We start from the raw sequence: 15,630 nt of genomic DNA on the forward strand, positions 1-15,630 counted from the left end.
AGCCTATCGCATGCAAACATGAGCCTGAATGCAGCATCTCAAACTGAAACTGGCACTTTTCCTCCTGTTGCCTGGGTCAACGGCAAATCTCACATTCCCACAATGACACAAACCACAATACCAGGCTGGTCTTCAGTTTTACATTTGAAAGCATATTTAACTTTTCACTCATCCATTCACAGCCCATGAGCAGTAAGACTCTGAGCCTGGCCAAGATTAGCTTTTGGCAGACAATGCAGTGAATTAAAGGCCACACATGGCCCCTCTCTTGTTCTCTGGGTGACCAAACACACTTCCAGGGCCAGGAACTCTTGACCAGTCTTTTTAACCAAGGAGGAGAAACTAGGAATTTGAGATAAGTATGGGGCAGCGGATTTAGGATCAGAACCTGGCCAGACAAAAGTTTTGTCAGATGAAACAAGACAGATGGTCTCCTCGTTAACCTACCAAACTCTAGTGTCAGCGGTTTCAGCACAGGTTGAGGGAAACACCCTCATTCTCAAATGTTGCAATATTGAGCTGTACAACTTTATTAGTACATTTTAGGTTGCATTTACTAATGAAAGCCCATTTTAAACATCGTAGTTTTGACTTTATTGGAAACAATTCAGCTTTATCATATCAGCAGCAATTGCGACTTAACACAAAATCTACCATTTACCTTTAAATCGCAACTTAATGTTTCTTTATTCCCATTCCATTGATTTTACGAGTAGTAGGCAACCTTATTTAATGTTTCATAGACTATATTTGTAATGGTTAAGCATCTCCCTCCAAAATAAAACACTACACATGGACATTTTGAGTAACAGTAACTGGCACCCTGCACACATATGGAAGGGCGCACTTGCAGTGTGCAACACTAATTCTGGTTAATTATGACCTTTATAATTATTAAAAACGATGCGCTTTGACCAAAACTTAATAGGAGGACATCATTCACGTCTAACTTATTAAGTCCTAATTATGTTTCGGAAGTCTCCTTTAAAATTGTTATCTATCGAATATGTTTCTTAGGTTTTCCGTGTCTGGTGGAGAATAGGATGAAACACAATGTGTTGAATGTAAATAACATTAGGACAACCCCCCCCTGTAGGGTTATTACTAGAGCGATTTTCCGCGGAGAAAAACGGGCAGATATAGCGCCAGTAGCCCATACCGAAGGGGGCGACCACGCACAGTCGCTCACTCATCTATTCTCCAAACTCCTAATTGTAAATCGTGAGGGACCACGCAGCTTGCCATTCCCCAGCGCGTCGGCTGGCGTGTCACCTTATCTCCCACTCTGTGTTCGGGGACTGTTTAACATATTTCTCCCTAAGGATTTTGAAGGCGTTCAATTAGGGCTGTGCATGTAAATGGGCATCTTGGACGGCTGCCTTTCTCGTCCATGTGTGCTGCTTCTCTGAGAGCACTGTAAGCAGCTGCAGCAACAGCAGCGGCACCTTGGAAGAGCAGGAGGAGGAGGATTTCTTTCAGCCGTACCGTGTCGTGCACAGTGGAAATACTCCGGTTACTATCAAAACGAAAGGGAGGGAAGAAGAAGACGGCGGCGAAGTAGAAGCATAAGAGCTTTTGGGGGAGCAATCCAGACTGAAATAGTGAATTGTCAACGGGACAGGCCTGCTTCGTTGGATGTGTCTTCAGAATGGTAAGGTTTATTTTACTGATTTTTGTGTGTGTGCCTGTGTTGCAGAAAACAGGGTCAGCGGCACACAAACATCATGCAGCAGCGGAGCAAAAACGGACAACTAACGCACGGAGCCGCGATCACTTCCACTACAGACGTGTGTTGTTTTTGAACATAGCGTTTGATTGTGCTGGCTCTTTGTAAATCTGCCCGCTTTGCTTTGCACGTTAAGAAGAGCGAGCGAGAGATTAACGGGGGCTTCGTGAGCGGTGCAGCACGGTAGGTTTACCTGCTCCTCGGTTTTAGCAGCCCAAAGGGTCTGCAGACCGCCTTAACATCGCGCTGTGTAGATCTGACATCGAGCAAAAGGATCAAAAAGTCCATACTTGCTTTTCCTGGCAGGCTGAGGATTAGGAATGGCTGCAGCGTGTCCTAAATGATGTGAGGTAGGCACATAAATAAGGATGTGGAAGGACTGAATTTAGGTAGATGAAAATACTGTGATGTATGACTGTAAGCCTAACCTTGTGTTGTACAGTGACTGCCTCTAAGAGTAGGCTGCGACATTACATTATGTTACAAGTCATTTATTTATTTATTTGTTGTGAAAATCATGGGGCAAATGAATGGGTTTGAAGTGTCTGGGACCCCCCCCCCCCCACACACACACACCTTGTCTTTTTTAAAATACAGGTGGGTCCATATTCAACTTTGCAGGAGCCTTATAGTGGAGTAGCAGTACCAGCCTAGTGAATTGTGTCGGCAGCTTTTAAATGAAACATGAAGCAAGGCCCAGGGAATACTGCATAGCTGATTTACTGCAGCATAATAATAGTAATAATATTAATAACTAATAATATTAATACAGGGCGTACTTTGGTCTTTATAGACACACACACACACATACATACATACATACATACATACATACATACATACATATATATAGATATAAGTGACAATATAACTGTAACACAACATCACTGTAAATTTAATACTGTTTCACTCTGACTTTTTATAAAATCTTTTTAAGTTTCCAAAGTCGAGCCCTCCAAGCTGGGTTATCACACAGGGTCACAATCGAACCAACTGAATTAACTAAGGTGAATAAATAAATCCCCTTATTTAAATTAATGCAGCATACAAACATTTGCGAGTGAAGGGCACTCAGACTCGGCAAGTTGTGAGGCTAACACACACACCCACACTTCTGAGAATAGTATGCTGCTCGTAGATTTTTGGCCTCGTGCTACATCACGGTGATAGATTTTGTCGAGTTGCTAATGATGTCTAACTAGAAATAAAGTCATACCAAAGAATTGTGTAAAAAAAAAAAAAAAAAAAAAAATTAACACAAAACATAAACTGATAACAAACAGATTAGAATGCATTTGTCATGCATTTGAATAATCAACAATTTGCCACTCAGTCACATAGTCTTATAAGTAGTAGTTGGTTCTAAAAAGTGAAGTTTCTCTGTCAGAGGGAACATTTTTAAGAATGTTTATAAACTGAGAAAAGGTACTGCAGTGTTTCTTGTCTCTGCTGATAGTCCAGCTTTTCTCAAGACTTGCTTTAGTCAACCAGAACATTAAGAAACTACTCTGTGTACGTGGCGAGATTACACAGAACAGAACTCACAAGTGACATTGGTAGTAGCGGGATGAGTGACCTCTGATATGAGAGGTTAAAGCCAGGGGAATCCAGGGGCCCTCTGTCCTCTATGGCAAGTGTTTGCAGTGAACATCAAATGAGAAGTCTGAAGTTGTTAGGTCCCGTCGAGGTTAACCTTTGTAGAACAGGGCTGCATTCTCTCAGTTGTCTTTGTCGTGCTGATGAGCTCTGAGAAGCAGTCTCAGCACTAGTTCTCTGCATGATAAGAGGGGGAACAGCCCTCCCTTTGTGGTCACAAATGAAAAATCTGTTGCATGTCTTTTTGCCTTAGTTGTCATTTTATTGTGAACTGAATGCGCAGCTATTCTCCAAGGGACAGATGGCTGAAAGAAAGATGACATCAAAGTTGCGGTTGGACCTTGTTATATTCTATAACCGATTGTTATGTTTGAACTAATGTTGGCAGTGTTCGGGGGCAGAAGGATGACAGAGAGGAAACAATGAAATGGTTCATTCCCCATGGAGTTTTCCAGGGGGGATATTGTGTATTTCAAGTAATAATTGTTGTAGGAACTGTACCATCATCTAGGGAGCAAAAATGATAGCACGTTTGGGTGAAGAGTACGTCCTCTTTGATCAGTGGGAAGAGCACGACGATAGGCAGGATGTGACATCAGGTAAATGCTGTATTCCTGTCCATTTAAATAATGGATCCATCATTTAAATGGACAGGAATACAGCATTTACCTGTTTTGCTCGACTAAAAACCTTAAATTGATCAGGGTGTCAATAAAGTCAAAACTACTATCTGTGATACGTTTCTTGTATACTATCTCTTAGTTTTTTCTGCTAATTTATACAGTGTGTGATCCACATGCTTTTTCATCTTAGAAGCTCTGAGTGCAACAAAGGCAGAGGTGAATTATCTAGTGTGGAGCATTATGTTTAGTTGAAGCTGCAGTCTGTCATGCTGTGATTTATCACATATAGAGCTAATGGCTAGCTGTCACGATTACACGACATGAAAGCTAAGCAATACGTGCACACTTTTCTCACTCAAGCGTGCCCACACAAACGCACACGCGCACAAACACCTCTTTTTTTTTTTCCCTAATGTTGACACGCCAGCTCCAGACTTTGCGTGACAAGTCGAGGACACTGTAAAAATCAAAAGCATGTGGTGCTACCGAATGACCAGCTAATCAAGCATAGCAGTTCTTTCTGGAAAATCAGACCTCCTTAGTACTACTAATAACACTAGATCAGGTCTTTTGTGAATTTTATGCTGAATCATTCTAATTGGACGTGCACAAAACTGAAGTAAAAGAGCAGGGACTTGTCAACCTGACTTTAAAAATAGAACTCTTTTTTTTTTTTTCCGAGGCAGTCTGTTTTAGTGCTTTTAGAAAGCTTCATGGGGTTTGTTGTGAGTTGGTAAATCAACAAAAATGTGAAGTGACAAGTGCCTGAAAAAACTGAAAAAGCTAAGGACTTTTTAAACAACTAAAGAGGCTGAAAATTGCAATGCAGAGCAGTTCGCAGTTGAATTCACCTTGGTGGTTTCGGTTCCTTGAAAAAACATACCTCAAGAAGTTAACTTTGATGCTGTATTGCTGCTGTGCCGCCTGCACTGGGGCCCATTTCACTAGGTAAACAAAGAGAAATCCAAAAGTCCCAGATAAAAAAAAAAAAAGAAAAAGAGAGAGGTTCTTTTTTAATTTAATATTATTCTCTTACAGATTTATTAATGAAGGGAAATATGAACAAACAAACATCACGTCAGGTGTGCTGAAATCCTTTTTTTGTTTGAATGTGTGTTGCAGTTTATGGCATCATTTAAAAAAAGAAGTGGAATCTTACACCTGTATGGGGCTTTGAAAGTCAGAATCACTCAAAGTATTCGAGGAGTGAGATTGAGGGTGAAATTATGCACTTGAGCCCCCGGACACAGGATAGTATTTCTCCTCTTGGGAACACGGCAACAGACTCCCCTTTGTGTCCGACATTTCATAGTATGCGTGTAGCAATTTTTTAAGATGACTCTCGCTGCTGCAGAAGCTAATGACAACTTGCAGGTGTTGTACTGATTATCCTTACAAATTCTACTTTGATATATGCTTGTCTGCTCAGTGGCACAACAGAGCACTAGCCTGTTTTTCTTACGCTATACTACGTTATCCTCCCATATCTGATTTCATTTTAGATAGAAAAGAAGAAAAATCAAAGTAAAGTGGTTAGTTGAACTAAGGGCACATTTATAGTGATAGCCATTAATCATCGTTTATGGCTTAAAACCAGCCGTTCTGTTGTGCAGAGACTATTTTGTATATTTTTTAAGTGAAATTTCTTACCAGTTGCTGTTATTTTATGTGTTGTTGTTGGATATAACGTTATTGTCTATGCCACTGATTTGATTTGAAAAGGATGAAGAAAAAAATAGACTTTGTTAAAGAAATGTAACATCATTGGCAGCGGCTGTTTCTTTCTTGCCACTGGCTACTTGTTGGTCTGTTTCCTGCTTCTGCAAATGACATGTTCAGATCACCAGTTCGTGTACAGTAAACACCTTGGGCAGGCTCATGATTATAACCACAGGGTGTCTGAATGTAATAGCTAAAGTCATTAACTTAGCACCAGAGTATATCCTTTTATTTTAATTAGAGACAAATCAAAGGAAGGTTGAACGAGACCTCTCCTTCAAACTTAAACTACACCCTGAATAAATAATAGCTGCCAAAAATCAACATTCTCCTTTTTAATTGCATTAGATGCTTATAAAAGAAGTGTCAGAATTTCAGCTCTCTCACGAAGCACAAATTAAAATTTCAAATGTTTACTTTAGGCCAGAATTACAGAGAGCTAAAGCGAACAAACAAAAAAGAAATAGATAAAACAAAACAGCAGCTATGTTCTCAAAAAAATGTAAAATTATTTTACATCGATTGAGAATATTTGAATCAGTTCCAGTGGTCATTTTTTGCATTTTTATAGATATCAGCTGCCCTTTCTACTCTCTCGTATCAAAAACCTTACAAAACGCCTGTTTCCTATTGTTCACTCACAGTTTCACTTCTACTTTAGGTTACAGGTAATGGCTTTGTTTGTAACTCCAAACGGTCGCAGCACAGGGCCGCCCCTTCCTGAGCCTGGTTCTGCCGGAGGTTTCTTCCTCTTAAAAGGGAGTTTTTCCTTCCCACTGTCGCCAAAGTGCTTGCTCATAGGGGGTCATATGATTGTTGGGTTTTTCTCTGTATGCATTATTGTAGGGTCTGCCTTACAAAATAAAGCACCTTGAGGTGACTGTTGTTGTGATTTGGCATTGTATAAATAAATAAATAAATTGTATTGAATTGAATTGAACATGTGTGCATACAACATACAACCAGATTTTGTAAGTCACCACAGTGCCTCAACTACTTGTATTCTGTCATTTTATAACCTTTTCTTGTGTTTATCTAAAAATGCAGATGTAATACTGTGGCAGTTTCTGCCTATGGATAGAAAATAGTATTAAATATTTTATAATTTATCAATATATTCTATTAGAATAAATATTATCTTGACAACACTTCATTGCTTAAAAAAAATTGTAAATGCTATTAGAAACTTAGTTCTAGAGTAATTCCAATTATTAGTACTGCCCAGGATTTAGAAGTTAGAACTTTGAAATACATAAATCTCGAACATCTTAGTCTGCTTTGTTATCCTATTTTCTTTTTCACAAATTAGAGGGAAGCAAGCATAAGCATGGCTTAAACTGACAGGACCTCATTCCCACATTTAAATATGGTTCTGGACAAGTAATGGGACGAATGACCATCTCAGTAGGGTCATTAGATCTGATGGTTGCCTTGCATGGTTGTTAACAGCCAAATAATATGAGGCCATTTTAGAGGACCAGGTGCACTTAGTGCAAACACTGTTCTCTGAGCTTATCTCCATATTCTCAGATGATAATGCCCCCAGCGTATTCGGCAGCTTCTTGAACGCCAGGATATAGTCAGGTAGTTTCATGATAATTTCTCACTTGTCCTTTTTTAAGAATGTCAAATTTAACAGTTAAAGAAAGGTTGTTGGTGCTCGCAGGATCTTTGCCAGTTAACAGTTGCAAAATGTGGTTGTACCAAAAATATGCTGTCATTTTAAACAGTTCATCTTTATATTTATATTATTATTATTATTATTATTATTTATAGTTGTATTGTTCAGTACTTTGGTCTACCAGGTGTGTTTTTAAAGTGCTATATAAATAAATGATGATGATGATGATGATTTCACTGTTATTTAAATACAGCTAAATCACAACAACAGTTGCCTTTAACTACTTTATACTATAAGGTAAAGACATTACAGTATCACAGAGAAAAAACCCCAACAATCATTCGATCCCCTATGAGCAGGCTTGTGCAACAATAGCAAGGAAAAACTATCTTTTAATAGGAAGAAAGTTAGGCTCAGGCAGGGGCAGGCATTTGCCTTGACCTGTTTTGGGTGTGGGGAAAGAGAAGAGAAAAAGGAGACGGGACAAATACACATACAGATTTTTTTTTTTTTCCTATTAACCATCTACGTCTTTTCCAGGAAGATAGCGGTCAAAACTGCAATTTTTTTTTTTTTAATGAATGTTATTTTTTTTCTTGACTAGAATTGCAGTATAATCTAATAGAAATATAGAGTTAGATCACACATGAGGCAAAAATCTGAATTCTAACATGCTTAGATTTTTTCACGAAAGCATTCAATTACTCACTTGTACCCAATACAATGCTAGTTTGTGCCTTGCATGTTATATTGTTCTAATCCACGGGTTCCCCTGAGTTTTTACTCTTGAAGTTGATATGAGTACACTTATTTTGACTAATTATGTTAGGCTAAATGATTCATTGCTGTATGTCAACAAGGTTAACCATGACTTGAAGTACTACAGCTGGTATAGCCTACATTTGTCTTCAAGCAGGAATTGGGAAATAAATTCCCCTGGGTCTCTTGTCACCCAAAGCGTATGCAGAGCTGCATGTCCACAGCTCAGCTGTTTCCTTGAAGGTTTAGATGCACTACATAAACCAAAACCAAATCTTGGTAAGGCTCAATAATAATCACTCTATTGAGACCAGTGAAATAGCTTTGGTTTTAAGTTGAATTTCCTCAAATATTTGAAAAAAAAATATTAAAGCAAATGCAAAACAAAATGGACCATTGAGGCAGCAAATTAAGCAAACTGAGATGGTCCACAGCCTAAAATGTGTCATAAATTGAATGTCAAAGTGGAAATTATCAAGCAGTTTGGTCTAAAAGAGCAGATTTGACATCCCTGGCCTTCCAAACCTTTGTTTGATTGCCCATCATGCACTAAAAAAAAAAAAAAACTACACTGATGGAGAAAAATTGAGGCTGACCATTTCAAACTGCTCTCAACTACTGCTCACAGACTTACTCTGCCCAACTGTCAGGTCAATGTGTTTTACACCACTTGAGTTAAATGCAGTGCAGCAATTTGCCCCACTCACATTGTTGCGTGTATATGCTGTGGCCTGCTACAGCTATGGACAGTAGATGAAAAAGCTAGTAATGTGATGACTGAACCTCAGCTCATGTTGAACTTGAGAAAGTGACAGGAATTACAACATGTCCTTGCAGTGTTTGAAAGTCGCATTATGAGGGTGATTTAGCTGGCAGGCGTCACGTTCCTTGCATCTATCACACTAACAAAGTGGCATCTTATATTTTCTGTGTCTTCGAATCCTCCCATCAGAACAGCGTCCCTTGTGGCATTTCATCATGACCAGGATAATCTTATGCAAGATAGTGAAACAGCAGTTAATTTGCAGGTAATTAAACCCTAGTGATTTGCAGTTGAAAAAGCAGCATATACAATAAGAAGTCAATATGGCTATATAATGTTATGAATAATAATAGGGCCACAGCAATGCCAGTACCGTACTTTTATTTGAATCACTGCACGGATTTATAGGGGGTGCTGACACAGAGCTCTGAAAATCGAAAAATGAGTTCATGTCCTTACTGTATTAGTTTGGTTTTTCAGAAGCGCCATCCACCCAAGTCCAAACACCCTTTGCTTTGTGTAACTGTCCCAGGCTCATGTTACATGGTGCAAGAAAGAACAGCATTGCTGAAGGCAAAGATGTGATGCCAGTTTATTAAAGTAACCACCCTGTCTCCTCTTCTAAAAATTACTATGCCATCCAATGAAACTCAATTCTCAGACACATTTTGAGGGAAGCATATTTTGTCTAAGCCTTAGTACCTTTCTAATACAAATAAATCTCATCTTTAAATAACTTAAAACATTTACATTTTGACAGTAGTCTGCGTGAGGAGTGGTTCAGTAATAACCTACATTAAGTTTAACTCTCATGTTGGGTTGTTGGTTCTTAGTCCCTTTTTTAAGTTTAGGCTAGAATTAGTCATCAAAACCACGTGTTTAGGTCAACAAAAAGATAATGGTTTTGGTTAAAATAGACTTTTTCACAGCATCAACTTTTTTTGGAAGCTTCTCCTCCCTTTTCCAGGTTTCCAGGGTTACATGTCCCGCTCATCTAATGTAGGTGTAAGATTAGGTAAGCAAGAACATCAATTGCACTGATATGTTGATTACACGCATATTTATGAAATGTCGCAAACCATACATTTCGTGAGAATTGAAGCGCAAGTGAGAAGACAGTTTAATGTATGGGAATAACCTGCTGTGACAGGTGGTAGCAGGCCTTGTTACTACCCTGATTTAAAAATTGGAGACTGCAGATTGTGTCTGGTCTGGAACAAACATGGCTGTTATTTAGTCAATGCTCAGCAGAGATGTTTTTACCAAACTGTAGTGCCTGAAAACAGATCTGAATGTTTTCTAATTTTGTAAATGTAGTAAGTATTTGAACTTTTTGTTTGTTTGAGATTAATGAAATCTACTCATGAAAGGCTGGATTACAGTGTTTAGTTGTGACAATGGTTAGCAGGTTGTTGGGCAACAAAACATACATGCTATATTATATTATATCTTAACTTATGTTGCTTAAATTTGGCTTGAGATTGATTAAGGTCTTAGTAGGCATCGTGATTACTTGGGAGTTTAAAGTTTTACTCTGCAGTGCTACAGACTGTTTGTAAGATTTAACTTCAAAGTGCTTGACTTTAGTCCTGAATCCCTCTCTAATCTCACACTAATTTGTTGCTTTTAGTTTAAGCTATGATTGCTGTGACAGAGACATTTTTAGAGGATGTGATTTAGGACTACATGAAAGGGAAGATGCAGGACATTTAGAAGCTTATCATACTCCTGACTGATTAAGCCTTTTTAAAAGAAATTAAAAACATTTTCAGATCAGAGTGTTTTTATAAGGTTGGCATCCACTTGCTGTCAGCATCTGTTAGTACTTTGTCTTCTGAATTATATGTCCAAGACTTTATATGCTTCTAAAATGTAGAAAGCGCTAATATGAACTGTTCAATTCTTGTACTGTATGTATTTGGCTATTAGCATAGGGATTTGCATGTTTGTGTGTATGTGTGTTTGTGTTTGGCAGGGGGTCTCTTTTTACTTTAATATAGGATTATAATATTTAAGTGTCATATGGATAAGAGCCTAAAAGTATGTTAATTCAGCTCATGGATAAGAAGAGCACTGTGGGCTTTACTGCCAGCTGCTACCTGAACGCAGTTTTATTTACCTTTGTATGCCTGGGCAACGCTTACCATGGGGTAATATAGTCTGCCTGTAGCCATCAGTAGAGCTCTGGAAACATTTATTTAGGGAAAGGACTGGTGAAATTATCTTTTCATTTCTTTGAGTCTTACTAATCCAACTAATCTGATGTTGTTTCAGGAAGGAAACAATCCCCTTTGATTTTGTCTTTGCGAGTGTCACTTGGTGTCAAGGTTCCTCTTTGTAGCTACTGAAGTTTAACTACATGGGAAGATTTTCTGTGCCATAAAGTTCTTGGTCCAAACTTCTGACTGAAAACTGGTTGAAACTGGCTGCTTATATCTGAGTCATCAAAGTCCTGTCAACAGCACTTTCTTTCATCACCCAGTCAGACATCATCGTGACATCTGTGACATAACATTATGATTGTTTGAAAAAAAAAAAAAGAACCCAGTCCATTTTTAAAATTTTCCTTCCAAACTGAATTCAGATTCCACAGATTTGCAAGTTTTTTTTAAAATCCAATGGCACTAAAAGTCTTTGTTCCTTCAGAAAACTGGCATTTTTGAAACCTGCTGCATATTGCACCTGCATTGGGGGGATTTCAGGGGCAGGGAAGTGTGGAAAAGAAATTGTCAATATATTTTGCAAGTGTTAGGCAGCAAAGTGGAGTGATAGCTCTCAAGGGGGATGGCCTTAAGCTGTTATTCTATAAATATTAATAAAGCCCACTAGCCTGCCTGGAAGGAAGCTAGCAGTTTGCTCAAGTCACAGACAGGGCTTCAATGTGACAAGTTGTGAAAAGAGTGACGAGATGGCAAGGAAGTGGTAAGATGACATTTAGTGACAGGCCTCATTGTTCAAAAATGAAACGTCATCACTAAAAATGGAAGCTAAGTTTGCTGACCTGTCCCATGCAAAATTCAAATAGAGAAAACAATACAGGTGTGAGTTTTATTTACTTTACATTAACCAACAAAATACATAAATCACTGTAAGAAGCTTTGTAAACATTGATTGACATGTGTTTATGTGATCACCTACAAGCTGCATTAGCCATTGTGATTGCAAACATATTTTCACAGTGGACTACTTGACACAAACACATGTTTTACTAATGTGACTTGTTACCCTGTGTCTGACTTATGTTCATGAAAGTGTCTGCAATCTGGTTATTGTGTATTTTTATTGTTATCGGAGCACTTGAAACTTACAGTGGCCTGTTTATCCACATGGCTGCCTAACTGGAAGAATAATGGAACCAACAATGTAGACAAGAATAGAAGATTTTGGCTGCTGCTGACATTGCTCTGCCAAGATGCACTTGTTGTATGCAGCAAAGACTAAGCAGCAACACAGCGCTTTGGCATGCTCGTAGATGCAAAGCATTTGCTTTGTTTGTATTTCTTTCACGAGCTACAGTAGCCTACATGCAGATGTTGTTTTATTGAGAGTTTAGAACAACAGAGGCGAAAATTAAACCATGAAAGTGATATTGATAGGCATAAAAAGGAATATAGAGGAGTATACACATATAGTGTGTTCGTGTGTGTGTTATTTAAACGGTTGTTTTCCCCCCAAGCACTTTATCTAAATGCTGTTTTGACACTGAATAATAAAATATCACTTTTACATTAATAAGAAATATATATATATTGTGATATAATGTGTCTTTCTATTAATCGGCACATCAGTTTTTCCCATACTATGGCACATCATTGTTATTGAATCAAGTGACATTGTTAATGACCTGTAACTGCACCATTTCCTTTATGAATAGGACATGTTTTAATCTAAATTAAACTATTGCATATACGTACATGACTTCAATATGGCAACAGCTATGACCATTACGCAATAGCATCATTCTGCAGGCTTATGCTTAACCACAGTATTTGTGTTAATGGCGTTTCACACTAGTGAGGAGATAATTCCTGTGTGCCAAGGTGTAAATTTGAGCAGCTTTGATTTTAAGCACTTTAACATTCAAGATGAGGGTGTAATTTAGTTGACAAAAAGCTTTATTGTCAACTTATTTAATTCCTGTATGAAAATCTGGTTTTTAATATGGCTTGGCTATTATAAAATTGCTTATCTTTCTCAGTAATTATGACCTATCTGGAAGAAGTCATTTTTTATGATGCACTCAGGGTCAACATTGTATCATACAAAATCGTGTTGCACTAATTATATAAGCAATCATCAAAGTAGACTAGTAAATGAGCAAATTTGACTAGACCTGCTAGTTTGAAGTTCTTTTCAAATAATCAACCAAAGCTGTGATATTTAAGACCTTGGGGAATACTTACCTTGCCAAGTTGTCTAGGCAAGCAAATCCAAATCCTATACAGGAGCACATATAGTACTTACCATGTAGCTCTTAATACTCTACTGGAGTAGGCGTGCATAGTGATTACAGAACATACAGTAGAACCTTTACGATCTGTTTCGTACTTCAGTGTATTTGTTTTTTTATTGAGTCAAGATAAAAATGTAGATTTTTTTTGTATTGTCTTGCAAAAATATCTAATTGTACTGTATATATAGTGTATAAATAGGCCGACAGGACTCAACCCATTTACAGCACATTTGTGGAACTAAGCAGTTTGTGTACAAGTAAACTATGTTCAAACTGAATGGACATTCTGTCTTTTCTAAGAACTCTTGCAAATCCTCTATTGGCAGATGCTCATGTGGCTGGGTCCACATACTGTGTCAGTCACAAAGCAACCATAATGACAGTGCAGACATTGCAATGTGATTGTTTTCATTAAAAGGGCTGCGAGCTGCTCAATTTGGTAATGCTGTTTGTCCGAAACATGTACCCTCTGTAACTACAAACAGTTTTTTTGGTGAAGTGTTTCTCTCACTTATTCTTTGTTGTATTTATTGATTTAGCAATGAATGTACTAAAATATCAATTTTGGATGCTTTTAAAAAAAGTCAGCACTCCACAGTTTATCATTTTCAGCTTTACAACAAAAGCTTTGTAGTGATTCTCCAGTGGAGGGCTTTTATTTTGAAGCCCTTAGGCTTTTACAGTATTTCATGACAACTCAATCAGTAGGTTGAATTGTCATAAATCGGAACATTCGCTATTATCTGTTTAACTGGAACTGTAGGGACAAAACAAATTCAAAAGGACATTGACTCCCACGTTACTCTGGAGCAGAAGTAAATAATCAGATTATTAATTAGATAAAGATGTTGTGCCAATCTATACCCCGTGATGCTCACACAACGCGTCATGGCGTGATAGTTTTCCCAAGCCGGGATCATTATGTGACATCATGGTGGTCACCCCCTACTGTGAGGATGCAGTGTAAATAGAACTTAGTGTGGCATGCAGTGTTGTGGCTGTGGAAAAAACCCCCCAGCAACATTAAGCCTGCACATAGTCAACCTCATTGAAACTTAAGCTGCCAACTTTTGATGTGGATGAGATGATTTACATTCATGCATAGTTAGCTGGAAGCAACAGAGCTTAGAGTCAAATGTCAAACTCAAAATGCATTAGATTTATGTTACCTTTTGCCTTTTTGAAAACCATACATTTTCATTTTTATTTCATTAAAAAACTGAAATATTATTTGTCAGTTATGCTTAGAAAAAGAAAAACAATGCAAAAACACTTTCCATACTTTATTTTTACATATTCATATACAGGCGTCTATGTAAACCTGTGAAAGACTAAGTACATGCTTACTGCTTCCTGTTGTATCTGAATAAACTACAAGACTTCTGGAACGATGTCTTTTGGAAAGACAAGAGCAAAGTGGAGACGTTTGGCACCACCAAACAGTATATCAGCACAAACACCACATAGCAACTGTCAAACACAATGGTGGAGGAGTGATTCTTTGTGCTTTTTGCACAGCCACAGGACCTTGGCACCTTGCAGCTATCGAGTCGACCATGAACTCAAAGTATCAAAGCATTCTAGAATCAAACATGAGGGAATCTTTCCAACAGCTAAAGCTTGGCCCAAACTGGATAACGCTACAGGACGATGATCCCAAACACACCAGCAAATCGGAAAAAGAAGAGAGTCGAGGTGTGGCCCACTAAAAGTCAAGATATCAACGGCTGAAATACTGTGACAGAACCTTAAGAGAGCTGTGCTTATAATGTAATGAATGCTTGTAAACCTCAATAAGAGGTAAAGAAGAGTGGGTTAAAATTATTCCACAATGATGTGAGGCTCTGATGCAAACATAAAGGAAATGATTACTTCAAGAAATTGCTTCTAAAGGTGGTTCTACATGCTATTGAATCGCAGTGTACTTACCTTTTCAAAGTACTGCACAGAGTCCTATGAAAACCTTTTTCCATTGACTGTATGTGCACACAGAGGAGTCTTGTGTAGCAGTCGTCAACATTTCTATTGTTGAAACTATTAAATAAGAAATTCACAACCACTTTACAAGGAAGATAATATTTTGTTTGGGTGACTGAACTCATTTTTCCCTCGCAGAGATCCCTGCATCATACACATACACTCCATTTGCTGTTAAGTATTTTCTTGGAGAAAAATCTGTTGCACAATAGGACTTTATGTTAACCAGTTAAAAAGTTTAAAGCAATAGTAAGTTTCAAAAAAATACATTTGAGAACATATCATGACAGATGCATTGCAATAGTATGCGGTTGCAGAGTTTCTGCCAGTATTCAGGTAGACTTAGATGAAAGCTGTTTGACTCAAAAGCTTTGCTTCTGGATTTATTTTTAG

At 38.0% G+C, this 15,630-nt stretch overlaps 1 protein-coding gene across 4 annotated transcripts in view; it reads left to right on the top strand.

Annotated features, from left to right (window-relative positions):
- The first annotated feature begins 1,048 nt into the window (after positions 1-1,048).
- tenm4 (teneurin transmembrane protein 4) overlaps positions 1,049-15,630 on the top strand; it is a 146,076-nt gene continuing 131,494 nt past the window's right edge. For 3 of the 4 annotated variants that reach the window (XM_086262156.1, XM_086262157.1, XM_086262158.1), the window contains exon 1: positions 1,130-1,651. The gene's annotated coding sequence lies outside the window, so the exon portion shown is untranslated. Of the gene's footprint in view, positions 1,652-15,630 lie in introns of all 4 variants that reach the window. The other variant, XM_086262155.1, reaches the window with a different exon arrangement.

Source organism: Aulonocara sp. 'chitande type north' Nkhata Bay, linkage group LG14, assembly GCF_057382095.1.
Source record: "Aulonocara sp. 'chitande type north' Nkhata Bay isolate Kocher_YH1m ecotype deep benthic linkage group LG14, A_spYH_male_GT1.1, whole genome shotgun sequence".
NCBI lineage: Eukaryota > Metazoa > Chordata > Actinopteri > Cichliformes > Cichlidae > Aulonocara > Aulonocara sp. 'chitande type north' Nkhata Bay.